Here is a 26121-nt window from a genome sequence, read left to right as displayed (position 1 = left end):
GGTGGCTCACCTCTGTAATCCCAGCACTTTGGGAGGCTGAGGCAGGTGGATCATGTGAGGTCAAGAGTTCAAGACCAGCCTGCCCAACATGGAGAAACCTCGTCTCTACTAAAAATACAAAAGTAGCTAGGCCTGGTGGCGCATGCCTGTAATCCCAGCTGCTGAGGAGGCTGAGGCAGGAGAATCACTTGAACCCGGGAGGCAGAGGTTGCAGTAAGCCAAGATCGTGCCATTGCACTCCAGCCTGGGCAACAAGAGTAAAACTCTGTCTCAAGAAAATCAATCAGCCAGTCAGTAAAATTTGCGGTTTTCAACTGGGTGCGGTGGCTCATGCTTGTAATCCCAGCACTTTGGGAGGCCGAGATGGGCAGATCACCTGAGGTCAGGAGTTTAAGCCCAGCATGGAAAACATGGTGAAACCCTGTCTCTACCAAAATATAGAAATGGCCAGGTGTGGTGGCAGGCGCCTGAAGTCCCAGCTTCTCCTGCTGATGCAGGAGAGGAACTTAAACCCAGGGAGGCAGGGGTTGCAGTGAGCTGAGATCATGCCTCTGCACTCCAACCTGGGCAACACAGCCAGACTATCTTAAAAAAAAAAAAATCAAGGTTTTCACTGGTACTCTTACACTTGGAAAGTGCTCCCCACTTGCCTTTGACCCATGCCTGGAAATCTAGCTTAAAAATCTCGTTCTCTGTTTCTTCCCTCTCCATTGAGGGCAAAGATAGAAAACTGAATTTTAAATTCTCTGCCCTCTTCTTCTTCGACGGTTGTCAGTCAGAGGCTTGGCAGGAAAATAAATGGCACACTCATAGGTGCCAGAAGAGAGTGACGAGAGAAGGTGTGTCATGAGTTAAAAGCAGATAGGCTGGGTGCAGTGGCTCACAGCTCTAATCTCTCAGCACTTTGGGAGGCTGAGGCAGGAGGATTGATTGAGCCAAGGAGTTCGAGATCAACCTGGCAAACAGTTTTTTTCTTGTCTCTACCAGAAAAAAAAAAAAAAAAAAAAAATTAGCCACGTATGGTGTGGTGGTGTGTGCCTATGGTCCCAGCTACTTGGACGGCTGAAATGAGCAGATCATGTAAGCTCAGCATGGGAGTTCAAGGCTGCAGTGAACCGTGATCATGCCACTGAACTCCAGCCTGAGTGACAGAATGAGACTCTGTCTCAAAAAAAAAAAAAAGGTAAGAAAAAAAAGAAAAAGAGACAGGGATTGGGTTCACTGGGGCAGTGGGAGGAAAGCCCTTTTTTCCCCTAGAACGGAAGCCTGAGAGAAGCAGGGATGTATGATGAAGAGACCTCCAGTGCTGCTGTGGGGTGGAAGCAGGGGTTTACACTCCTACCGTCTTGACCCTCCTCCTCTCCTTCCTGCCCCTGGTTCCTCTCCAGGCCGAGGACGAGGAAGGGCAGCCTCCTAGGGCACAGATCTCAGAGGAAAAAGAGGGAAAGTCACCTGAAGGGCAACCTGAGAGTATTTAGCACATCATCCTTTTTTTTTGAGTTAGTCTCGCCCTGTTGCCTAGGCTGGAGTGTGGTGGTGTGATCTCGTTTCACTAAAACCTCTGCCTCCTGGATTAAGGCGATTCTCCTGCCTCAGCCTCCCAAGTGGCTGGGATTACAGGTGTGCACCACCACACCTGGCTAACTTTTATTTCCTGCTAAAAGCAATAGGAAAAAATGTTGGCCAGGCTGGTCTCAAACTCTAGACCTCCAGTGATCCACCCACCTTGGCCTCCCAAAGTACTGAGATAACAGGAATGAGCCACCACACCCAGCCTATTTTTACTTTTATTATTATTTTAGAAATGGATATTCTTTAACCTTGAACCCCTGGACTGGAGCAGTCCTCCCACCCCAGCCTCTCAAGTAGCTAGAACTATAGGCATGCCACCATGCCTGGCTAATTTTATTTAGTATGTATGTATGTATGTATGTATGTATGTATGTACTTATTTATTTTGAGACAGAGTCTCTCTCTGTTCCCCAGGCTGGAGTGCAGTGGCGCAGTCCTGGCTCACTGCAACCTCCGCCTCCTGGGTTCAAGTGATTCTTCTGCCTCAGCCTCCCGAGTAGCTGGGACTACAGGTGTGTGCCACCAAGTCTGGCTAATTTTTGTATTTTTAGTAGAGATGGGGTTTCACCGTATTGGCCAGGCTGGTCTTGAACTCCTGACCTCATGATCCACCCACCTTAGCCTCTGAAAGTGCTGGGATTACATGTGTGAGCCACTGTGCCTGGCCTTAGTTTTATTTTTTAAGAAACAGGGAGTCTCACTCTGCCACCCAGGTTGGAGTGCATAGATTATTGCAGCCTGGAACTCCCAGACTCACGTGGTCCTCCTGCCTCAGCCTCTGAAGTAGCTAAAGCAACAGGCATGTGCCCCTGTGTCCACTTTTTTTTTTTTCTTTTTTTTTGAGATGGAGTTTTGCTGTTGTTACCCAGACAACAGTGCAACGGGACGATCTCGGCTCACTGCAACCTCTGCCTTCTGGGTTCAAGCAATTCTTCTGTCTCAGCCTCCCGAGTAGCTGGGACTACAGGCGTGTACCACCATGCCCAGCTAATTTTTGTATTTTTAGTAGAGACGGGGTTTCACCTTGTTGACCAGGATGGTCTTGATCTCTTGACCTCGTGATCTACCCGCCTCAGCCTCCCAAAGTGCTGGGATTATAGGTGTGAGCCACCGCGCCCAGCCTCTGTGTCCACTTATTCTTTAAAAGAATCTTTGTGGAGATGGGGTCTTGCTATGTTGGCCAGGCTGGGGTCAGCTTTAAATGCTGTCTTTTGGATTTGGGCATCTTGGAACTTTGCTAGGGCAGTTTGGTAATTCTATTAGTGACTGCAAGTGTCCTGGTTTTTGCCAGAGGCTTTTAAATCTAGTCTTTTAGTTTTTTTTTTTTTTTTTGGCCTCTTTTATTTGTATGCCTGTCATGACAAGGCTACTCTGAAAACCTTCATTACCTTCATGATGGTGAATCAATCTGCCTCAGTCTCATAGGGAACTTATATAAATTGCTCCCAGGGCATTATGTGCAAAGGTAGTTTCCCTTTATTGTACAGTAGCTTGATGTTTAGAAACGGCCATTTCTAAATTTTGTAGAAAAGCGAGATTATATGTGGGAAGAAATAGAGAAACCACGAAGTGTGCTGCGGTGTGTGACATGTTATGGGGCACCAGCTATAACTGACCCCTCTGAGCTCAGGACCAGGATGTCTGGATTCTGCTCTTGGCTCTGGCTGGCACTTCTCTGTGGCCTTGGTCACTACCTCCAGGTATCAGGACCTCTGTTTATACCCTGGAGTTACGGATACTGATGAAGACTTGCTCCTTGACCAAAGCTGAGTCCAGCTTCTCTGCGCCCCCTTCTCAGCTAGGCCTTTAACGCACCCCCATCCTCCAGGCCTTCCCAGCTATTTTAGCAAGAATCCTGCTAGATGAGTTTAGAGAAATTTCTTCTGTCTTGGACATCTGATCACAATCTATGCCTGATCAAGTTCCTTGTCCCACTGTCCTTGATGTAAGTCAGTCTGCCTTCAGCAGGAATCCCGTTAAGTTGGTTTAGCAAGAATCCCCTGACTTCAATGTCTCTTCTTAGTAATTTCCTCTCCAGTGGTGCTTCCCGCTGCTCACTGGTTACAAATCTCCAGATGTCTCTGCTGTATTTGGAGTTGAGCCCAATCTTTCTCCCTGTTGCGATGACCTTGACACCTACACAGTCACCTTGACACCTGTCTGTTGTAGTAGTCCTAAGTAAAGTCTGCCTTACTATTTGTAAAATGTGTCAGAATAGGCCGGCGCGATGGCTCACGCCTGTCATACCAACACTTTGGGAGGCAAGGCGGGCAGATCACGAGGTCAGGAGTTCAAGACCAGTCTGACCAACATGGTGAAACCCTGTCTCTACTAAAAATACAAAAATTAGCTGGTTGTGGTGGTGTGTGCCTGTAATCTCAGCTATTCAGGAGTCCGAGACAGGAGAATTGCTTGACCCCAGGAAGTGGAGGTTGCAGTAAGCTGAGATCATCACACTGCACTCCAGCCTGGGTGACAGAGTGAGACTCCGTCTCAAAAAGAAAAAGTCAGAATAATTTTTTACTTTGACATGACCCATCATAAAACCTTGGAATTGATTGAGATCTTCAGGGACCTCTAGTTCAACCTCGCCTGATATTGAGACCTGTAAGGAGATAACTATTCACTGCCAGGGTTCTAGTCACCACCCTACAGGCTGGTTCTCATTGTTAAGAAGTCTGCCTTGGTCTCAAGCCTGAAATCTGCCTCAATTTTTCCTCATTCATCTTAATTCTGTCTTTCTTTGAAACCTCTTCCCTTCCTTATTAAGACGATATATTAGCTTTTAACCAAGTGTAGTGGCGCACGCCTGTAGTCACAGCTGCTTGGGAGGCTGTGGCGGGAGGATCGTTTGAGCTCTGGAGTTCGAGGCCAGAGTACAGATCATGCCACTGTACTCTGACCTAAAAAATAAATTAAGAGTATATATTAGCTTTGAAAACGTTAATTTCTTTTTTCAGATAGGTTCTTGCTCTGTCTTCCAGGCTGGAGTGCTATGATGCAATCACGGTTCACTGCAGCCTGGTCTTCCCAGGCTCAGGCAATCCTCCCACCTCACCCTTCCTAGTAGCCGGGACTACAGGTGCACACCACCACATCTGGCTGATTTTTTTGTATTTGTATTTTTTAATTTATTTTTATTTTTTGAGGCAGAGTCTCGCTCTGTTGCCCAGTCGGGAGTACAGCGGTGGTGTCATCTTTGCTCATTGCAACCTCCGCCTCCTGGGTTCAATCAATTCTTGTGCCTCACCCTCCTAAGTAGCTAGAATCACAGGTGCATGCTACCACACCTGGCTAATTTTTATATCTTTAGTAGAGAAGGTGTTTTACCATGTTGGTCAGGCTGGTCTTTGAACTCCTGACCTCAAATGATCCGCCCACCTCAGCTACCCAAAGTGCTGGCATTACAGGTGTGAGCCACCGGCCTGTATTTTAATTTTTTGTAGAGATAGCATTTTGCCATGTTGCTGAAGTTGGTCTTGAACTCCTGGGCTTAAGCAATCTGCCAGCCTCAGCTTCTCAAAGTGCTGGGATTAGGGGGTGTGAGCCATTGTGGCTGGCCCAATTTTAACCATCTTAGGAAAATAAAAATAGAATAAAAATGTATTACTCATCTTGTTTCCTTGGACAGGATTCTGAGCCGGGTTGAACCTCTGTTGCCAACCTGGGAATATCGTTACTGTGGAAAGCTGTTAGGGTGATACGCTGGGGTTCACTCCGTGTGGACTCTATCTTTATTTCAAAGTTCTGGATGGTTCTGCTTCTCTGCTTCTAATTTTAAGTCCCTTGTTTCTTTCCTCTACTATTAGCAATGACTGTCACCTCCTGCTAGTGCTTTGTGTGTGTGTGTGTGTGTTTTATTCTGCTAGTGTTTTATAAATGACGCACTTCTTTTTCTTCTATGGAATAAGATGCGTGGGCTTTGTGGAAGCTGCTTGTCACTCAGTTTTTTTTGTTGTTCTTTTTCCTTACCTTCCAGGTTGATGGTCACATTCCAGATGTGAAGAGTTTCAGAAGCCTGACTGTCACATGGTGAGCAGTGGACACTCTCAGATATGCCCTGTCCTGTGCTTTGAAGGACCTTCTAGGGGCATCAAGGGTATGTGAATACATTTGCTTTTTCACTTGTTTGTCTGTCACGGCCCCAAAACCTGCTGTTTGCTGATTTTCACCACCCCCCCGCCTTTTTTTCTTGGAGATGGACTCTCGCTCTGTCGCTGGAGTGCAGTGGCGCTATCTGGGCTCACTGCAACCTCTGCCTCCCAAGTTCAAGCCATTCTCCTGCCTCAGCCTCCCCAGTAGCTGGGATTACAGGTGCTCACCACCACACCGGCTAATTTTTATATTTTTAGTAGACACAGAACTCTGTGTCTACTAGTCACCATGTTGGCCAGGCTAGTTTCGAACTCTTAACTTCAAGTGATCCGTCCACCTTGGCCTCCCAAAGTGCTGGGATTATAGGAGCCACCACGCCTGGCTAGGGCTGTGGTTTTTTTTTTTTTTTGAGATGGAGTCTCACTCTGTCACCAGGCTGGAGTGCAGTGGTGTAATCTCAGCTCACTACAACCTCCACTTCCTGGTTTCAAGTGATTCTCCTGCCTTAGCCTCCTGAGTAGCTGGGACTACAGGCACATGCCACCATGTCCGGCTAATTTTTTGTATATTTTTTTTTGTAGAGATGGGGTTTCACTGTGTTAGCCAGGATGGTCTTGATCTCCTGACTTCGTGATCTGCCCACCTTGGCCTCCCAAAGTGCAGGGATTACAGGCATGAACCACCATGCTCAGCTAGGGTGTGTTTTTAACAGGGTGATTAGTAGAGGGCCTCTCTAAGGAGACATTTGGGCAAAGACTGGAAAGAGGTAGGGGTCAAGCCTGGTGGCTGTCTAGGGGAGGAGCTTTCCAGGCCAGGAGAAGGGACATGCAGAGGGCCTGAGGTTTAGATGCACTTGGCATTGCTGAGAGACAAGGAGGAGGCTGCTGTGGCCAGACCAGCATGAAGGAGCAGAAGAGGGCTAAAGAGTGACTGGGGAGGTGAGGGGATTGGGGGAGTGTGTTGGGATCCAGGTTGTGTAGGGCCTTGCAGGTCATTGTAAGGATTTTGGGGGCCACTGGACCAACAGGATCTTACTTCTTTTTTTTCATTTCCTTTTCTTTTTTTGAGATGGAGTCTCACTCTGTTGCCCAGGCTGGAGTACAGCAGTGTGATCTCAGCTCACTGCAACCTCCACCTCCTGGGTTCAAACAATTCTCCTGTCTTAGCCTCCTGAGTAGCTGGGATTACAGGCATGTGCCATCGGGCCTGGCTAATTTTTGTATTTTTAGTAGAGACGGGGGTCTCGTCATGTTGGCCAGGTTGGTCTTGAACTCCTGACCTCAAGTGATCCATCTGCCTCAGCTTCCCAAAGTGCTAGGATTACAGGGATAAGCCACTCCCCCCGGCCTTTTACTTCTCTTTTTTTATTTTTTGTAGAGATGTGGTTTCTCCATGTTGGTCAGGCTGGTCTCGAACTCCTGACCTCAGGTGATCCGTCCACCTTGGCCTCCCAAAGTGCTGGGATTACAGGCGTGTGCCACCATGCCCTTCTTTTTCAACATAACAATATTCTGTTGGAGTGAGGTTAAGAGCAAAGTCAGGGAGACCAACTAGGAGGCGCCAGTGATGAGGGTGCTGGCGATGGAGCTGGTGAGATGCGGCAGATTTTGGATACCCTTTGAGAGTCCAGTTGACAGGGTTTGTTCTGGGTGGAGTGTGAGGTATGAGGGAAGACGTATCCAGGAGAGGGAAGAACTCGTGTATTTGGGGTTTGTGAAGTGACAGTGGTTGATCACGGCTGCTCTAGGCTCCCTGGCTCTTTTTGGCCCTTCAGCAGATAGGAGTTCAAAGCTGCAGTGGAAAGCCTTATCTCCTGAGCTCTCATTGAGTAGTTGATGAGTTCCAGGGCAGGGTAATTCCCTCGTAGACCAGTTACCTCTTTTGACTTGGTGACCACGCTCTGCGCTCCTAGTCCTGGTATGCTGCTAGCTACAAGAAGTGGTAGGCTGGCTGGGCACAGTGGCTCATGCCCCTATAATCCCAACATTTTGGGAGGCCAAGGTGGGTGGGTCACCTGACATCAGGAGTTTGAGACCAACCTGGCCAACCTGGGGAAACCCCGTCTCTACTAAAAATACAAAAATTAGCTGGGTGTGGTGGCGTGTGCCTGTAATCCCAGCAGAGTAGGAGATTGAACCTGGGAGGTGGAGGTTGCAATGAGCCAAGATTCTGTCACTGCACTATAGCCTGGGCGACAGAGAGATACTCGGTCTCAAAAAAAAAAAAAAAAAAAAAAGGTAGGGTGTGTAGACCCTTTGGGGACGTGACTATAGACCTCCGTGGACATGCTGTTTGGGGGATAAACCCCATGGCGGAGTGGTAGCTGCTTCTGTGAGGGAGAAGCCCTTGTGTCTTTTTTTTTTTTTTTTTTTGAGACGGAGTTTCACTCTTGTTACCCAGGCTGGAGTGCAATGGTGCGATCTCGGCTCACCGCAACCTCCGCCTCCTGGGTTCAGGCAATTCTCCTGCCTCAGCCTCCCGAGTAGCTGGGATTACAGGCACGCGCCACCATGCCCAGCTAATTTTTTGTATTTTTAGTAGAGATGGGGGTTTCACCATGTTGACCAGGATGGTCTCGATCTCTTGACCTCGTGATCCACCTGCCTCGGCCTCCCAAAGTGCTGGGATTACAGGCGTGAGCCACCGCGCCCGGCCCCCCTTGTGTCTTGAGAGCTGTGGTTGTTGAGACATGATGCTTCCCTGTATTAGGTTGGTGCAGAAGTAGTTGCAGTTTTTCCATTACTTTTAGGGCAAAAACCGCAATGACTTTTGCACCAACCTAATATCTCTAGACTTGGTTTTGTCTTACAAGAATACTGCTGGGTGTAATTGGCTATGTGCGCTGGATACGTTTGGATCGACTGGATCTCTTTGCTCATTCCTGCTGTGTTCTTATAGGAATGTCTTAAGTGTGTCTCTGCTTCACTCTTCATTTCTAGCACCCTGAGAACTGGAATAGGGGTCAGCAAATCACAGCCCATGGGCCTGTTTTTGTAAATAAAGTTTTATTGGAACACAGCCACACTCCTTTTTGTACGTGTTATCTATAGCTGTGCTTTCTTGGTACAGCAGCAGAGTTGAGTAGTTGTGAAATAGGGACTAGAAAGCCTGAGGTCCTTACTATTTGACCCTTTATTTTTTAAAAAGTTTGCTGATCTTTGGGTTAGAAGACAAACAGGATAAATAAGGCTGCAGTAGTAGATGGGTCACACAGAAATACTCTTTGTCCAGCTATACCGTTCAGCCTTGGTACATATGAATGTGAAACTGATTTAAAAGTATCAAAATTGGCTTCACATGGTGGCTCAAGCCTGTAATCCCAGTACCTTGGGAGGCCGAGGTGGGAGGATTGCTTGAGCCCAGGAGTTTGAGACCAGCCTGGGCAACATGGAGCGACCCATCTCTACAAAAATGTAGAAAAATTAGCCGCGCATAGTGGTGCATGCCTGTGGTCGCAGCTAGTCGGGAGGTTGAGGTGGGATAATCACCTGAGCCTGGGAAGTTGAGGCTGCAGTGAGCCATGATCACACTATTGCACAGCAGCCTGGGCCATAGAGCGAGGTCAGGATCTTCAAACAAAAAGGGTCAAAATTATTTATTTATTTTTATTTTTTTGAGACGGAGTTTCACTCTTGTTACCCAGGCTGGAGTGCAATGGCACGATCTCGGCTCACCCCAACCTCCGCCTCCTGGGTTCAGGCAATTCTCCTGCCTCAGCCTCCTGAGTAGCTGGGATTACAGGCACATGCCACCATGCCCAGCTAATTTTTTGTATTTTTAGTAGAGATGGGTTTCACCATGTTGACCAGGATGGTCTCGATCTCTTGACCTCGTGATCCACCCGCCACGGCCTCCCAAAGTGCTGGGATTACAGGCTTGAGCCACCGCGCCCGGCCTATTTTTTTAATTTTTATTTTTTTGAGACAGGGTCCCTCTCTGTTGTCTAGGCCGGATGGAGTGCAGGCTCGATCTTGGCTGACTTCAACCTCTGCCCCCGGGTTCAAACAATTCTCCTGCTTCAACCTCCCGAGTAGCTGGGATTATAGACATGTGCAACACACCTAGCTAATTTTTGCATTTTTAGTAGAGTCGGGGTTTTACTGTTTTGACCAGGCTGGTTTCAAACTCCTGACCTCCAGTGATCCACCCGCCTTAGTCTCCCAAAGTGCTGGGATTACAGGTGTGAGTGACCGCACCCGGCCTTAAATTCAGCATTTTGAGACCTGATTTGCTGCCTCCTCTTCCTGAACAGGAAAGCGTTCTCTTTCATAGGAGTATGATACCATGTGGCTTGTTTTATCTGTGTTTGGTCAGGAGTTCTTAGTATTTTTGACTATTTCAGGTTAAGGTTTTCACAGTAAGTAGACTTGTACTTCTTCCTCCTAAGTGGAATTCATCTCCTTTTATCTAAGTTATTCATTTTGTCTCTTGGCTATATTGCATGCTACATTATTATGGATGACTGTTGAATTCTTTATGTAAAAAAAAAAAGAAACAGGCTGAACACTTAAAGGACTTTTTAAGTTGCATCTTAATGGAATAAAAACAGGAGTTTAATTATTAAAAATGGTGGAAGAAAAGACTGGTGGAAGAAAAACTTGCTTAGTAAAGACTCTGTTTTATAATGCATTCCAATATAATTGGTATCATAGTGTGTAATTAACAATCTTTGAAGTGTGAAGCTTGAGTTTGGGTGGATGAGGGGCCTCTTACGGTGGGGGGATGTCTATACTTGTTTTTGAACAGTAGAACACCCTTTTCTCCTTTTGTTTTTGAGACAGAGTCTTGCTCTGTTGCCTAGGCGGGAATGCAGTGGCACCATCTTGGCTCACTGCAACCTGCCTCAGCCTCCCAGTTCAAGCGATTCTTCTGCCTCAGCCTCCTGAGTAGCTGGGATTACAGGTGTGCACCACCACGCCCGGCTAATTTTCGTTTTATTAGTAGAGATGGGGTTTCACTACCTTGGCCAGGCTGTCTGGAACTCCTGACCTCAAGTGATCAGGCCACCTTGGCCTCCCAAAGTGCTGAGATTATTGGCATGAGCCACCACGCCCAGCCTTGAACAGTGGCACTTCCGAAGTGGTGTACAGATTGTGGGGTCTTGCTACCTGCCTTTTTTGTGTGTGTGGTTGAAGGAGATGGTAGAAGAAGGGCTAGGACAGAGGACTATCCTCCAATGCTTGACCACCCACCCACTCCTGCCAGGGTTTGTCAGGGAGGAGAAGACAGACTCCTTCATATGGGCAGTGGCTTTAGCTTCAGATCTCAGGGTAACTTCCTGGGGAGTTGGAGTCCACCAGATGCTAGACTGGTTTGGGGCTTGTTGTTTAAAACCTGCAGAGGCCAGGCACAGTGGCTCATGCCTGTAATTCCAGCGCTTTGGGAGGCCAAGACAGGCAGATCACCTGAGGTCGGGAGTTCGAAACCAGCCTGATGAACGTGGAGAAACCCCATCTCTACTAAAAATACAAAATTAGCCGAGTGTGGTGCCACATGCCTGTAATCCCACCTACTCGGGAGGCTGAGACTAGAATACGAGCAGCCTGCCCCTGCTGCAGGCTTTCCTACTGCATGCCCCCAATACTCTCCCTCCAAGCTCCGCCTGGCCAGCCGTTCCCTTTCTTCAGCTGTTGGCTCAAATGTCGCCTCCCCAGACAGGCTTCCCTGAGAACCTAAGCTGAAGTGGCAGCTCTCTCCTCAGCCATTGCTGTCATTATCATGATCTTGTTCAGCCCCTTTAATTTACAGATGAAGAAGCTAAGAGGGACGGTGGTGCACCCAAGTCGTGGTTAATGGTAGAGCAATGAAAGTCTGGGGGTTTCTGTGGAATTTACTTGCACTTGTGTTCACTGTGAAGTTGGTGCTGGGATTAGCACAGCTCTCTACCTCCTCCACTGAGCTCCCTGTCAGAGCCTGAACATATAGTGCCAATATTCTGGGCCCATGTTATTTATTTATTTATTTACCTTTTTTTTTGAGACAGAGTCTTGCTCTGTTGTCAGGCGCCAGGCTGGAGTACAGTGACGTGATCTCGGCTCACTGCATCCTCTGCCTCCCGGGTTCAAGCAGTTCTCCTGCCTCAGCCTCCCAAGTAGCTGGGATTACAGGCGCACGCCACCAGGCCCAGCTAATTTTTGTATTTTTAATAGAGATGAGGTTTCACCATGTTGGCCAGGATGGTCTCGATCTCTTGATCTCATGATCCGCCCGCCTCAGCCTCCCAAAGTGCTGGGATTACAGGCGTGAGCCACCGCACCTGGCTGGAAGATTTGTTAATAAGAAATTTTCTGAAAAGATTGATCAGGGAGGAGACATAGGGAGTCAGAGAAAAGGAAGGAGAGAGGAGCATCTTAAAGTGCAAAGATGTTGATCTGGAAAAGGAGAACTATGAAAACATTGCAAAGGGCAAAGAAATAGAAGGAACCTGTGGAAGAAACTGAAGAATCAAATCAACGAAGTGTAATGTTGGATCTTGTATGGATCCCGATTTGAACACAACAACTGTGAGAGAAGGAGAGAGAGGGAGACAAAATCAGGAACATTTAACCGGGGAATAGGTTAATTGGTGTTATTAAAGATTTTTGTGGGGTGGGTTGTGGGATGTTATTTAAGTAAAAGTTCCTTCTCTTTTAGAAGTAAGTGTTGATGTATTCATGGGTGATATATATGATGCTTATTTTCTTCAAAATAAGTCAGCCAGCCTTGGGGGCGGGGAGTGTAGTGAAGTAGGATTGAATAGTTGAAGCCATATCGTGAGTACTTGGGGATTACGTACCTATCATAAAACATTTCCAAGGAAAACATTTAAAAACCTGAAAGTTGATCAGTTGCAGAACCTCTTTGCAACTTAAAATAATAAAGAAAGAAACAGTGTGAGAAATTTGCCAACTTTTTAATATTATCTTAAAGAATCCTCCAAATGTAGCAGACGTTTCCCAGTTTCCCTGGCAAAGACCCTTTGCCCTGTGTGACAAGCGGATATGGAAACAGGAGCTCAAGGAAGCTCATTCTTGCCAGCACGGCAGGGATGCTCCCAATCCTCATGTACCTGGTCCCAGGTTCCGCCAGGTATGACCCTCTCTGTGCCAGCAGTGAGCTCATAGTGTCCCTGCGGAGCTGATAGGAGAGTCTTCCTTCTTCGGCCTCCTCCATCTCTCCTGCACCCTTCCAGACATGATCTGTGGACCAACCTATCTTTTTTGGCAAATGTTTTATTCTCTAGATAATATACAAATTTTAAACAGTCATAGAAAGATGAGACTATAATGCAAAAGAGATTTCTCTTCCAACAACCCCTTTCTGGAACCACTTGAGTGTAGTGACATATTGATGCTCTGCTACCCTGGAATTCTCAGTGTGTGTTTCCCGCAACCAGGAACCTTCTCTTACATAATCACAAGAGAGCCATTGATATCCGGAAATTAACGTGGATACATTGCTACCTTCTGGTGCTCAGAGCCCAGTCGGATTTATCCTGTTCTTCCTGGAATGTCCTTTAAAAGCAAAACGATGTAGTTCAGAATCATTTAGTTGTTTCCTTCAGTTGAGAACAGTTCCTCAGTTTTTCCTTGATGGCCCTGATTTTCCTTAATACTTTTGAGGATGTCAGGCTGTTTTCTAGAAGATTCCTCAGTTTTGGTTTGCCTGATACTTTCTCAAGATTAGACTGGCTGTGCATTGTTGGCAGCAGCGTCACAGAATTGCTGTGTTCTAGCGTTTCCCATCTGGTGGTCCAGATTTTGAGCTGTTCTACTATTAACCCGTAGTTTGCTGTGGCTTATTCAGTGGCCTGTATTCCTCTGCTCTCATCACTTTGATACTCATGTTGCCACTCTTCTGGCTGAGAGGAGCTGGTTTCTCTGTGCTGTCATTCTTTGAGTACTTCCTTACTTTCTAGCCTATGTTGTAGTAGGTTCATCTTTTTTTTTTTTTTTTTTTTTTTGAGGCGGAGTTTCACTCTTGTTGCCCAGGCTGGAGTGCAATGGTGTGATCTCAACTCACTGCAACCTCTGCCTCCTGGATTCCAGCAATGCTCCTGCCTCTGCCTCCTGGATTCCAGCAATGCTCCTGCCTCAGCCACCTGAGTATCAGAGATTACAGGCATCCACCACCATGCCCAGCTGATTTTGTATTTTTGGTGGAGACGGGGTTTCACCATGTTGACCAGGCTGGTCTCAAACTCCTGACCTCGGGTGATCTACCTGCCTCAGCCTCCCAAAATTCTGGGATTACAGGCGTGAGCCACTCACTGTGTCCAGACTCTAGGCTCATCTTATACCTTCCTTGGCCAGCAGGGAAACCAGCCATTTCTCTAAGGAGTCATGTTTTTTCTTAGTGGACACTGGGATGTAGAAACCAAAATCTGGGTTTAAGGTGTGCTCATTGCTTATTGGGAAGTCAGTGTCCCAAGATGCTCAAAAAGAGGTTAGTTACATCTTTACACACGTGAGTTCACACTGATGCCTTCAGTTCTCATTCAGCTCCACAAGGTTCATTCTAGTTTTCTCCCTTTCCACATTTAAATGGATTCTCCAATAAGCAAAACTCTGGTGCTCATTATCCATCATAACTTTACTTATTTGGTCAATTGGCATGTGTGTAACCAATCTCTCCTTCCCGACTGTACCTCCTCCCATGTGGGTGCCCTGCTTGTTGTGCTTGGCTTGGAGATGCATGCTGGGCTGCTGTTTTACATGGCCCCTTCCTCACCCTGCTGGGTCAGGTTGGATACCCTACTCAGTGACACCATGGCTTCCCCTTCCTTCCTCTGTGAGTGCCTGCCTTGCTCTGGCTCATGTTAAGACTTCAGAAATGGATTGCTTGGAAAGGAAGGTTTTTGTTTTAGACATACATAAAAAGGGTCATAGCACACATGTTGTCTTTTGACACGCTCTTGAAATTTTTAACGTTATGAGGTCTCACAGGCATCCTACCAAGTAATACATGTAGACCGATCTCATTGATTGCTTAATGATTGCCTTGAACCATTCAGTAAATATTTTCCTGAGCACTTGTTCTGTGCTATATATTGTTCTAAGCTCTTTGAATTTATCAGCAAAAAATACAGACAGAAATCAGTCTTTGTGGAGCTTGCATTCTAGCAGGGGAGACAGAAAAACAATCAACATAACGCATAGTAAATCTTGTAGCATGGCAGAAGGTGATAAATAGGCTGGATCAAAGTACTGCAGCTCATGAGGTAACTGGAGGGCAATTAACAATACATTGGTCAGGGTAGGCATTTATGGGAAAGGCTTTGGGCAAACAGTGGAAGGAAATGTGTCTATGGAGGAAGAGCATTCTGTGAAAAGGTTGTAACAGCTCATGCTGGAGTGGGAGCCACAGAAATGTGGCCAGTGTGCCTGGACCAGGCTGAGCAAGAAGGAAAGTGTAGAAGGTTCAGTGCGGTCAAGTGGCCACGTCATGTCGGTCTTGGTAGCACGTTTATTTTTCCTCTATTTTTGGTCATTTCCTTTTAAACTCAGGGAAATATATTCATTTTGTTGTACTTTCTTTTAATTCTACCATTTATTTATTTATTTATTTATTTATTTATTTATTTATTTATTTATTTATTTAGAGACGGAGTCTTGCTCTATTGCCCAGGCTGGAGTGCAGTGGCGCAATCTCACTGCAACCTCCACTTCCTGGGTTCAAGTGATTCTCCTGCCTCAGCCTCCTGAGTAGCTGGGACTATAGGTATGCCCAGCTAATTTTTGTATTTTTGTAGACATGGAGTTTCACTGTGTTGATCAGGCTGGTATCAAACCTCTGACCTCAGGTGATCTGCCCACCTTGGCCTCCCACAGTGTTGGGATTACACACGTGAGCTATCATGCCGGCCTTTTTTTACTGCACTTTCATCTGATGACTTTGTCCTGGCCCCACTTTTTCTTGATCTTTCTTAACATCTTCATTGATGTTCTGGTGGCTTGATGAGTGAGACCCTGGACTGAATCTGCTCATCCTCCTGGGCACCTTCTGTCTGGCGCTTCTTCAGTTTTCTCCAGCTCATCTTTTTCCCTCCCTTGGTGTTGGCTTTGCCTTTTCATTCGCTTTTTTACCTTTCTCAGCACATTCTGCCTTTGAGAACTTGAGCACCACCCTCTGCCCCTGTCCTGCTTACTCCCTGCTGCTCTGGAGCAGGTATCTCTTTAAGTGCTAAGTAGTTGCTAATTTCATCATCAGTAACAATCATAAGCAATGGCTACTATTATTTCCTCCACTTCATGAATGAAGAAACTGAAGTGCTCTAGTCACACAGCTAGGAGGTGCTGGGGCTCAATCCTGTACTGTCAGGCCCCAGCATCAGCCCTCATCTGAGGGACACATGGCTGCATCTGACCTGACCCTCTCCTGAGCTTCAGCCCAGCTGCTCCAGTTCCTAAGAGATGTTGATGAAGTTTCTATTGGCACATAACACAGTGCCCCAAACTCTATGTCTTAAAACAACACATGTCTGGGCACAGTGGCTCATGCCTGTAATCCCAGCACTTTGGAAGGCTGAGGTGGGTGGATTACCTGAGATTGGGAGTTCGAGACCAGCTAGACCAATGTGGAGAAACCCCGCCTCTACTAAAAATACAAAAATAGCTGGGCATGGTGGTGCGTGCCTGTAACCCAGCCACTCGGAGGCTAAGGCAGGAGAATCACTTGAACCCAGGAGACGGAGGTTGCAGTGAGCCGAGATCGCACCATTGCCCTCCAGCCTGGGCAACAAGAGCGAAACTCTATCTCACAACAAAAACACAGACTTAGTAATCTGACAGTTCCATGAATCAGGAGTCGGGGCTCAGCTTTGAGATCTCACAAGCCTGCAGTCAAGGTGTTGGTTTGGCTTCATTCTCATCCAGAGGCTGGGAAGAAACTGCCTCCAGGCTTGCTCAGCTTGTTGACAGAATTCACTTTCTTGCAGATTTGGGATTGAGAGGAGATCCCTGGCTTCTTACTGACTGTCAGCTGGAGGTCACCTCAGCACTTAGAGATCACTCCCACTCCCTGTAGACACCCACGGTTCCTGCCACACAGCCCCTCCATGGGCAGTTTGGACATGACAATTTTTTTTTCTTTTTTTTTTTTTGGAGTTGACCCCTTCCTCTACCACTGGAAAGCAGCTTTATTGCTAAAAAGCAATCCATTTATTTAGACATTCTCTTCCTGGGGAACTAAGTTTTCCCACTGCTGTGACACCACTCCTATTTTTTCACTTTTAGTCTTCAAACGCTTTTAATTACTGTTATTAGATTTTAAGTTCTGGGATACATGTGCAGAACGTGCAGGCTTGTTACATAGGTATGCATGTGCCATGATGGTTTGCTGCACCCATCAGCCCTCATCTACATCAGGCATTTCTCCGAATGCTATTCCTCCCCTTGCCCCCACCCCTGACAGGCCCGGGTGTGTGATGCTCCCCTCCCTGTGTCCATGTGTTCCCATTGTTCACTCCCACTGATGAGTGAGAACATGTGGTGTTTCCAAACGCTTTTTTCAGGAGACTCCGCATCACTATCTCTGTTCCTGCTGCTTTATCCTCTCCAATGAGAAGATCCAGTGTCTCTTCCACTGTGAGCAGTCTGCTTTTCTTCCACGATATTTCCCCATTCAGCCGGAATTCACCTCTGCAGAACGCATCTTCCATTTTGTTTCTTCCAATATTGAGGCCTGTCTTCAGCACACCATCGTACCGAAAAGACTAACCTGCTTTTTCCGGGTCTGGATAGTCTCTGACTGTGGGAGGGTCATTCTCGAGTGCCTCTTTCTGCTCACTCATCTCATCATGATCACTTTCCTCACCAGAGTCCTTTTCATCTTCTACTTTTTGCAGTGACTTTTTAGTATGTTTTTAGAACTTACCTAACTTTCGAGTCCTACGGAAAATGGAAAAATATATTCTAGAGATATTAAAAGCCCTGGGAGTTTCAGTGAGAAAATATTATGGAAAAGTCTTTTATAATTTGGTGCACATAACTTGGTACTAGATAAATACAAGTATTCATTGCAGGAAGTACAGAGTTTATGTGACGAAGGTGTCCCTCAGAGAACACCCCAGAGTCCAATCCAGATGCCTGGTTTTCTTAAAACACTGGCCAGCAATTTGACACTAGTCATAGCCACAGCGCTTCTGACTTTCTTTTGTTGTTGTTGTTTTGAGATAGAGTCTTGCTCCGTGGTCCAGGCTGGAGTGCAATGGTGTGATCTCAGCTCACTGCAACCTCTGCCTCCCAGGCTCCAGCGATTCTCATGCCTCAGCCTCCCAAGTAGCTAGGACTACAGCCGTGCGCCACCATGCCTGGCCAGCTTTTTGTATTTTTAGTAGAGACAGGATTTCATCATGTTGGCAAGGCTGGTCTTGAACTCCTGAGCTCAGCGATTTGCTTTTTCAAGGCCCAGCGGGCTTAGATGAAGTCTTACATAATGAAATATAATCAATGGAGCGACACCCCATCATTTTTGTCATGCCCTGGCCACATTCAAGGGAAGGGGTTATAGAAGAACATAGATCACTAAGACTCGATCACCCAGGGTGTGTCCTCTGCAAGGTGGCCTGCCAACCTTGAAAGTTCACCTTCAACCCGAACTCAGTTTCCCTCTTCCAGCTTCCTCATCTCTATTAGCATCACCTCCAGTCTTCCAGCCACCAGCTTTTTAGTCTGTTAGCACTGACACTTGTTTTTGTTTGTCATTTTCAGCACCCTTGCACTTACAAAGTACTCTCAAATTTTCTTTAGCATGTCCTTTGTAAACCATCTTCCAAAACACTGTGTATCTCTCACTGACTTTATCTCTGTCTCTCTCTGTGTCTCTGACACACACACACACACACACACACTCTCTCTCTCTCTCTCTCTCTCTCTCTCTTTCTCTCTCTCTCTCTCTCTCTCTCTCTCTCTCTCTCTCTCTCTCTGTCTTCCCCCTTCACTCTTTCACTCCGTCTGGTTTGAATTCCCGGAGTCTAGTGCCTGGTGTTGGTCTGTCCACCCTTTTCTCTGTAAGCAAACTGCTTCACTTCCACATTTATGCTGTATTGGTTTGGAGCTTGTCTGTCCTTCCTGGGATATCCTCGGCCACATCTCCTGTTACTCCTCTCAAGCCTCCGCATTTGCTCTTTCTCTAAACTGCAGACTCTGGTCCACTTAAGCCTGGTGCTTTCTTTACGTTAGAATCATCAAGGTCACTGGAATTGTCAGCGTGTACAAACTTGGCTCATTTCCCTGTATGCAGTATGTATATATACATCTATAAAAGTAAGGTGGGGTGAATTATCTGAATTTAAAAATTCATGAGAAAAATATGATAATACTAAATCAAACGTGCTGCTGTTTGGCAGCGGAGTCACCAAGCCCTCCTGTCCCTGTGGCTGGCTCTGCCGGTGGCTGGGCAGCCTGGTGTTAGCCAGGGTGATGGATGGCGCTGTGGCAAGCCTTCGGCCTGGAGGGCTGGCCACACCTGTGGCTCTGGGCCTGATTCATGCTGGCCTCGGAGCCGCACATCGCTCCACAGGATGACGCAGATCCTGGGGCCTGTCCTAGCGTGTGGCCTGGGCCATGTGCATCCTGAACGAACCTTTTTTTTTTCCTTTGAAAATCTCATTTAGGCTTCTTAGCTTACTTAATTGACTACCAGATGGATTAGGTGCCGCTTAATGATGTCTGAAGCTCACAAGGACTGTTTTGATGGACTCTTGATCTGGTTTCGCTGTGTCCCCACCCAAATCTCATCTTGAATTGTAGCTCTCATAATTCCTACATGTTGTGGAAGGGACTGGTGGTAATTGAATCGTGGAGGTGGTTTCCCCGATACTGTTCTCGTGGTAGGGAGTAAGTCTCGCCAAATCTGATGGTTTGATAAGGGAAAACCCCTTTCCCTTGGCTCTCATTCTTTCTTGCCTGACACCAATGGAAGAGGTGCATTTCACCATCTGCCATGATTGTGAGGCCTCCCCAGCCATGTGGAACTGAGTTCATTATCGTTTTTTCTTTTTCTTTCTTTTTTTTTGTTTTGTTTTGAGACAGAGTCTCACTCTGTCACCCAGGCTGGAGTGCAGTGGCGTAATCTTGGCTCACTGCAACCTCCACCTCCCGTGTTCAAGCAATTCTCCTGCCTCAGCCTCCCGAGTAGCTGGGATTACAGGCAGCTATGACCACGCCTGGCTAATTTTTTGTATTTTTAGTAGAGACGGGGGTTCCACCGTGTTAGCCTGGATGGTATTGATCTCCTGACCCCGTGACCCACCTGCCTCGGCCTCCCAAAGTGATGGGATTACAGGCGTGAGCCACCGGGCCCAGCCTGCACTTTTTTCTTGTAAATTACTCAGTCTCAGGTATGTCATTATCAGCAACTTAAAAATAGACTGATACAACTCTCAAGGAGGGAAGAACGCCCTCCTGTCGCCCCCCGCCCCGCCCCGCCCCGCCCCGCCCCCCCCCGCCCCGTGCCTCCGTGAGTCAATGCTGCTCTTCGGCAAGCTCCTTTGAGTATGTGCTCTGCATTTGCCCGGGCCCAGGAAAGCAATGTACAGGGAGAAGGCACCTGCTCTGCCTTGAAGAATCTCAGATCTGGGTAGGAAGCAGGGCGCCCAGGGACAAGAGTGACACTCCCTAACTGTAGAGCCGCAGGAGGAGCTGCCACCGTTAAGCAGGACCTGCCTCTTGCAGAAAGTCAAGGAAACATTCCAAGAAAACATCTCGGACTTGCTTCTCTTTGGTATAGGAGAGTGGCACTATTGTTTCTGTAGGGATGTTGGATGGGGCCTCTCTGAAAAGAGGTAATTTGGAGGATTCCAGTTATGATAGGACAGCATTGTCTTGTATATCCTGGGATGAAGGGAAATTGCATCTTGCCTTTGTCCAATAACAGGCGGTGGGGAAATGGGTAGCAGTGCCTTTGGGGCTGAGAGCCCTGTTTTCCGCAGCTGCATGATTCACGAGCAGCTCCTTCCATCATGCCTTCTATTCTGCTGGGAGGGAAGAGGCAAGGCTGGTTGTGTGGTTGCTGCCTGATTATCAGCCTGACTGCCCGAAGGAAGTCCCCCAGGCCCCTCTGGCCTTCCTCTTACCCAACCTGCCAGGCGTTTGCTTTTCCCCCTTATTCAATTATGCCTCAGTGTGAACATTTTCTGCCTAGGCTTGGTCAATCTGCTGGGACCTCTCTTGGTACTTCACATAGTCAGTTGTGTGACTGCAAACCCAGGCCTACCCTGGGTAGAAAAAGGGAGTGGTGACAGTGCCAGGAAGATTTCTCTGTGGAAGTGGCTGGTGTTTTTCTGGGTGGAAACTTTATGGAGGGAACAAGCATTTAATTAAAAAACAGGCTGGGCACAGTGGCTTACACCGGTAATCCCAGCACTTTGGGAGGCTGAGGCGGGCAGATCTCCTGAGATCAGGAGTTTGAGACCAGCCTGACCAACATGATGAAACCCCGTCTCTACTAAAAATAAAACATTAGCCAGGCGTGGTGGCCCATGCCTGTAATCTTAGCTACTCACTCGGGAGGCTGAGGCAGGAGAATCACTTGAACCCAGAAAGCATAGGTTATAGTGAGCCAAGATTGTGTCACTGCACTGTAGCCTGGGAGACAGAGCAAGATTCTGTCTAAAAAAAGAAAAGAAAAGAAAAAGAAAAAACAAAACAGAAAGAATTATGATGATTTTTTTAGAGTACCTACTGCGTGTCTGATATTGGGCTATTTCCTCAGTAACCATTACTTCTTTCTCATCTCATAGCAACCCTGGCCAGCCATGGTGGCTCACATCTGTGGTCCCTGCACTTTGGGAAACAGCAGTGTGAGGGTCACTTGAGTCCAGGAGTTCAAGACCAGCCTGAGCAACATGGTAGAAACCCATCTTTACAAAAAATACAAAATTAGCTGGATGTGGTGGTGTGTACCTGTAGTCCCAGCTACTCGGGAGGCTGAGGTGGGAGGATCACCTGAGTCTGGAAAGTTGAGGCTGCAGTGAGCCACGATGGTGCCACTGCACTCCGGCCTGGGCAACAGAGTGACCCTGTCTCAGAAAAAAAAACCCAAAACCAGTTCTAGCAAGTGGGTGCTGTTGTATTTGCTATTGCAAATGGGGAAACTGAGGTTGGGAAAGGTCCAGTACCCAGGCCACAGGGACTTGCAGAAGTAGATGCCAGGGGCTCCACTGGGAGAGCTGGACTTTCTGACCCCAAAGCCCTGCCTGTGATTTGGGAATTTGCCATCTTGTCTTCTAGCGGTTCTGAGAGCTGCCGCAGTTCTGATTGTGGAGGCTTGAGTGACAGAGTTGCAGCCTGAGGCCTTTGGTAGAGTTGGGAAGGAATATTTGCAAGATACCTCCATGCTCAGCACCTTCTATGGGCTTCTCCAAGTTGCACTTCTTCTTTTTTCTTTTTTTTTTGGAGACAGTCTCACTCTGTCACCAGGCTGGAATGTGGTGGTGGGATCTCAGCTCACTGCCACTTCTGCCTCCTAGGTTCAAGTGATTCTTCTGCTTCAGCTTCCCAAGTAGCTGGGACTACAGGCATGTGACACCACGCCCACCGAATTTTGTATTTTTAGTAGAGTTGGGGTTTCACCATGATGGTCAGGATGGTCTCGAGCTCTTGACCTTGTGATTCACCCACCTCTGCCTCTCAAAGTGCTGGGATTACAGGCATGAGCCACCGCACCTGGCCTCCAAGTTGCCCTGCTAATTTAGATTCTGGCCTCTAATCTTGGTCAGTGTAGATGTTTTAGGAGTGACCAGTGTTCCTCATATGTTTCTGTTGAGGCCTGCTACACAAAGAGTGCTATGATAGTTATTTTTGTGTCAACTTGACTGGGCCACAAGGTGCCTGGATATCTGGTCAAATATTCTGGTTGTTTCTGTGAGGGTGTTTTGGATGAGATGAACTTCCAAAACAATAGACTGAGTGAAACAGATTGGCCTCTATCTCATGTGTGTGGGCCTCCTCCATTCACTTGAAGGCCTGAATAGAACAAAAGTCTGGCTCCACCCCTGAGTGAGGGAAGTTTCTCCTGCCTGACTGTCTTTGGAGCTGGGACATAATTTTTTCCCTCCTGCTTTCATCTGTGGACTGGCACTCCACCACTGCTCTCCTAGTTCTCCAGTCTGCCAACTGCACATCTTCAGGTATGTTAGTATGTTAACCTCCATAATCGCATGAGTCAATTCCTTATAATAAATTTCTTCATGCACATATATGTATGTGTGTTGTGTAGGAATGTATGTATGGATGGGTTCTGTTTCTCATGAGAACCCTGACTAGTACAAGCATTCATCCCTGTCACTGTCCACTTTATTTCTCAGGCTGGCAGGCATCTGACCAACATACCTGCAGGTGCTGCATGGAAACACGTGAGTCACAGTCTCTTCACTTCCATCTGCTTTTACCCCTCTTTTGAGATGGAGTCTTGCTCTGTTGCCCAGGCTGGAGTGCAGTGGTGCGATCTCGGCACACTGCAACCTCCACCTCCTGGGTTCAACCAGTTCTCCTGGCTCAGACTCCCAAGTAGCTGGGATTATAGGCGTGTGCCACTATGACTGGCTAATTGTTTTCTATTGTTAGTAGAGACGGGGTTTCACCATGTTGGCCAGGCTGGTTTGGAACTCCTGACCTCAAGTGATCCGCCTGCCTCGGCCTCCCAAAGTGCTGGAATTACAGGTGTGAGCCACCATGCCTGGCGCTTTTGCCCCTTTTATCTCTGAACTCACAGCTCAGTTTTTAACACATTCAGATCATTCTCACCGTCTTCCTCCTGTATTCTAATTTATTGATCTTAGGAGAATTTCTTTCTCTTTTCTATACTTTCTCCATGTTTCCTTCCTTTTTTCCTTTTGCTTTTCTTCTTTTTTTTTTCTTTCCTTCTTGAGCTAGGGTCTCTCTGTTGCCTAGGCTGGAATGCAGTGGTGGGGACACAGCTTACTGTAGACTTGACCTTCTTGTGCTCAAGCAGTCCTCCCACCTCAGCCTCCTGAGAGCTGGGACCACAGGTGCACATCACTACAGCCCACTAATTAAAAAAAAAATTCCCAGTTGCCAGCAGCTATAGTAAAATAAATAAAGAAAAATTTTGTAGAGTTGGGGTTTTCCTTTGTTGTATAGTCTGGTCTCGAACTCCTGGGTTCAAGTGATCCTCCTGCCTCAGCCTCCCACAGTACTAGGATTATAGGCACGAGCTACTGCCTGGCCTCCTTTTACATCTTTCTTATTATCCTACCCTATCCTGTCCAACCTTAAGGCCCGCGGTGGCTGTAATATTTGTGGTTCATAGGGGTAAGAATAATACTCATATTATTTGTCTTAGCACAAAATCCCTCGTAGAAACAAAACCAGTAGTTTTGCAAACCAGAATTTCCAAGAATGTCTCCAGCCACCCTGCTTTCTTCGAAATAAGTCTTCTTTTCTTTAAGATGAATAAAATGTTCCTGCTGGAACTTTACTGTTTTGCTTTTACTGGAAGATTTGCACCTTTTCTGGGCTTAGCATTTGTTTTCACTAAAGACATGCAGCAGATCGATGACATTTCGCATGAAAAGGCTATGGTGGGTTGGCTGAGAGTAGCCCAGCCGCTGCCGCTGTGGCTAGAGGTCCTCCTTGTTCCATTTCCTGTCTGTGGTGAGTGGGTATCTCCCATCGTTATGTCAGAGGAATATGCTTTGTATTTCTTTTCTGTTTTCTTTGCCTTCTCTACATCTTTCTCATTCACACTTCGTTACTCCCTGGCCTTCGCTCAGTAGTGCCCATAAATGTTGACCTTGCAGTCCACCACGAAAACCAGTGTGTAAGGTTTCACTGGAAGCTGAAAGTGATCACCCCTCATTCTTAGCACGAGACAGATGGAATTATGCATGCTGCCCGCTGCCTGTGCCTCTGGAATGGCTGTTTGGGTCATGAAGCATGAGGTAACCACAGCTTACATGCCTATCTTCAGTAGAAAGCAACTGGCACTTGGTTCTATTTCTCAGCTGCAGAAATTTCAGACAACGGTAGGGTTAGTTAAAAAACAAACACACACAGTCCTCAAAAAAACAAAGCAAAACCGTGAAACCAACCTTCCCAAAACCCAAACGTTAAAATACAACCAACAAAACCCCAATCTCTCCTTTATCGTCTCTCCCCGCCTCCTCGTCCTGGCCGTATTCATGTCCCTGAGTCAGAGAGGGCTGTTAAAATTTAATGGATATAGTCTGACTCAGGAAGCAATGGATGATAGTCTTGAATCAACTCTTGAAGTTTACAAGGATTTGGGATCTCCTGGGCCTCCTGATAAAGAGTACAGGCCTTTGGATACTGCCTGCAGTTTTGAGTGCTTGACATTTCTGCAGGGTAGGCAGTGAGAGGTGAGCATTTGGGATGATAGAATTCTGTTCAGTTACCTGTGGGCTGTGTGTTTGTTAATTGGAATTATAGGTGATATCCAGAATGACAAGGGGGAAATATAACTTCTGGATTTACCAGATTATTTTCCACAAAGTTTGGAACTTACATAAAAGCATCTTTTGGAGTGAGCATTGCCCCTCTTTGAGCAAAACCAGAGGAAATGTCATACAGAAGGACTGTGGTTAAAGAACATTCTGGGTCAGGTACAGTGGCTCCTCAGCACTTGGGGAGGCCAAGGCAAGTGGATCATGAGGTCAGGAGTTAGAGACCACCCTCGCCAATATGGTGAAACCCTTTCTACTAAAAATACAAAACTTAGCTGGGCGTAGTGGCACACACCTGTAATCCCGGCTACTCGGGAGGCTGAAGCAGAAAAATCGCTTGAACCTGGGAGGCAGAAGTTACAGTGAGCCAGGATTGCACCACTGCACTGTAGCCTGGGCAACAGAGCGAGACTCCATCTCAAAAAAAAGAACATTCTGGAAGACACACATATTAAACAGGGTAAGCATTACAGAAGGTTGAAGCCAGCAGGAGCACAGTAATAAAATGAGCCTAGTTTCTTATTTTATAAATTCAAAAGCAAAACCTGAGGCCTTGGAGTTTCCATGTCTTGCTCAAAGTCAGGATTCTATGTCATCACCATAGACTGTTTCTCACATTAGTCTGTGACAGTTGATGTTGTATCTCATAGGCTCAAGACATTTCCCACAGAAACTTTATCTACTTGTTACTGGTCATAAAATTACCGATAGCAAAAGCGGAAGTTGTCTTTGCCTTCTCTTATTAGAAAAGCTTGCTGACTTTTTTGTTAATTGTCACATATTTAATGGGAGACTGCAGTTCTTTGGATATTGGATCATTATTTGCTGAGGTCCTGATAATTAGTCCAGTCTCATTTCACTCAAGCTGACAGATCGTGCTTCATTCCTTTTGGGGAATGTAAGTATAAAATTAATATTGTAGCAATTAGTCATCTGTCCCTCATTTTTTCTAGTAAAGTCTCCGAGCACAAACATGAAATTCATCAGATCAAACCCCTTATGCTTAAAAACCATGGTGGCATTCTAGACATTTCACCCCTCCTTTGAAA

The 26121-nt window shown here is 46.8% G+C and overlaps 1 protein-coding gene and 1 pseudogene across 11 annotated transcripts in view; one reads left to right on the top strand and one right to left on the bottom strand.

Moving 5' to 3' along the window:
• The window catches only part of TIAM1 (TIAM Rac1 associated GEF 1), a 449049-nt gene that overhangs the window by 86604 nt on the left and 336324 nt on the right, over nt 1-26121 (top strand). For 9 of the 11 annotated variants that reach the window (XM_035283120.3, XM_035283112.3, XM_035283121.3 and 6 more), the window contains one exon: nt 5552-5671. The gene's annotated coding sequence lies outside the window, so the exon portion shown is untranslated. Of the gene's footprint in view, nt 1-5551; nt 5672-22954; nt 23003-26121 lie in introns of all 11 variants that reach the window. The other 2 variants (XM_035283115.3, XM_078358814.1) reach the window with 1 other exon arrangement.
• The window catches only part of LOC118149980 (mitochondrial transcription rescue factor 1-like), a 115026-nt pseudogene that overhangs the window by 1128 nt on the left and 87777 nt on the right, over nt 1-26121 (bottom strand).

The sequence above is a fragment of the Callithrix jacchus genome, chromosome 21 (assembly GCF_049354715.1).
Source record: "Callithrix jacchus isolate 240 chromosome 21, calJac240_pri, whole genome shotgun sequence".
Taxonomy (NCBI): domain Eukaryota; kingdom Metazoa; phylum Chordata; class Mammalia; order Primates; family Cebidae; genus Callithrix; species Callithrix jacchus.
This window is presented reverse-complemented; position numbering and strand designations above follow the sequence as displayed.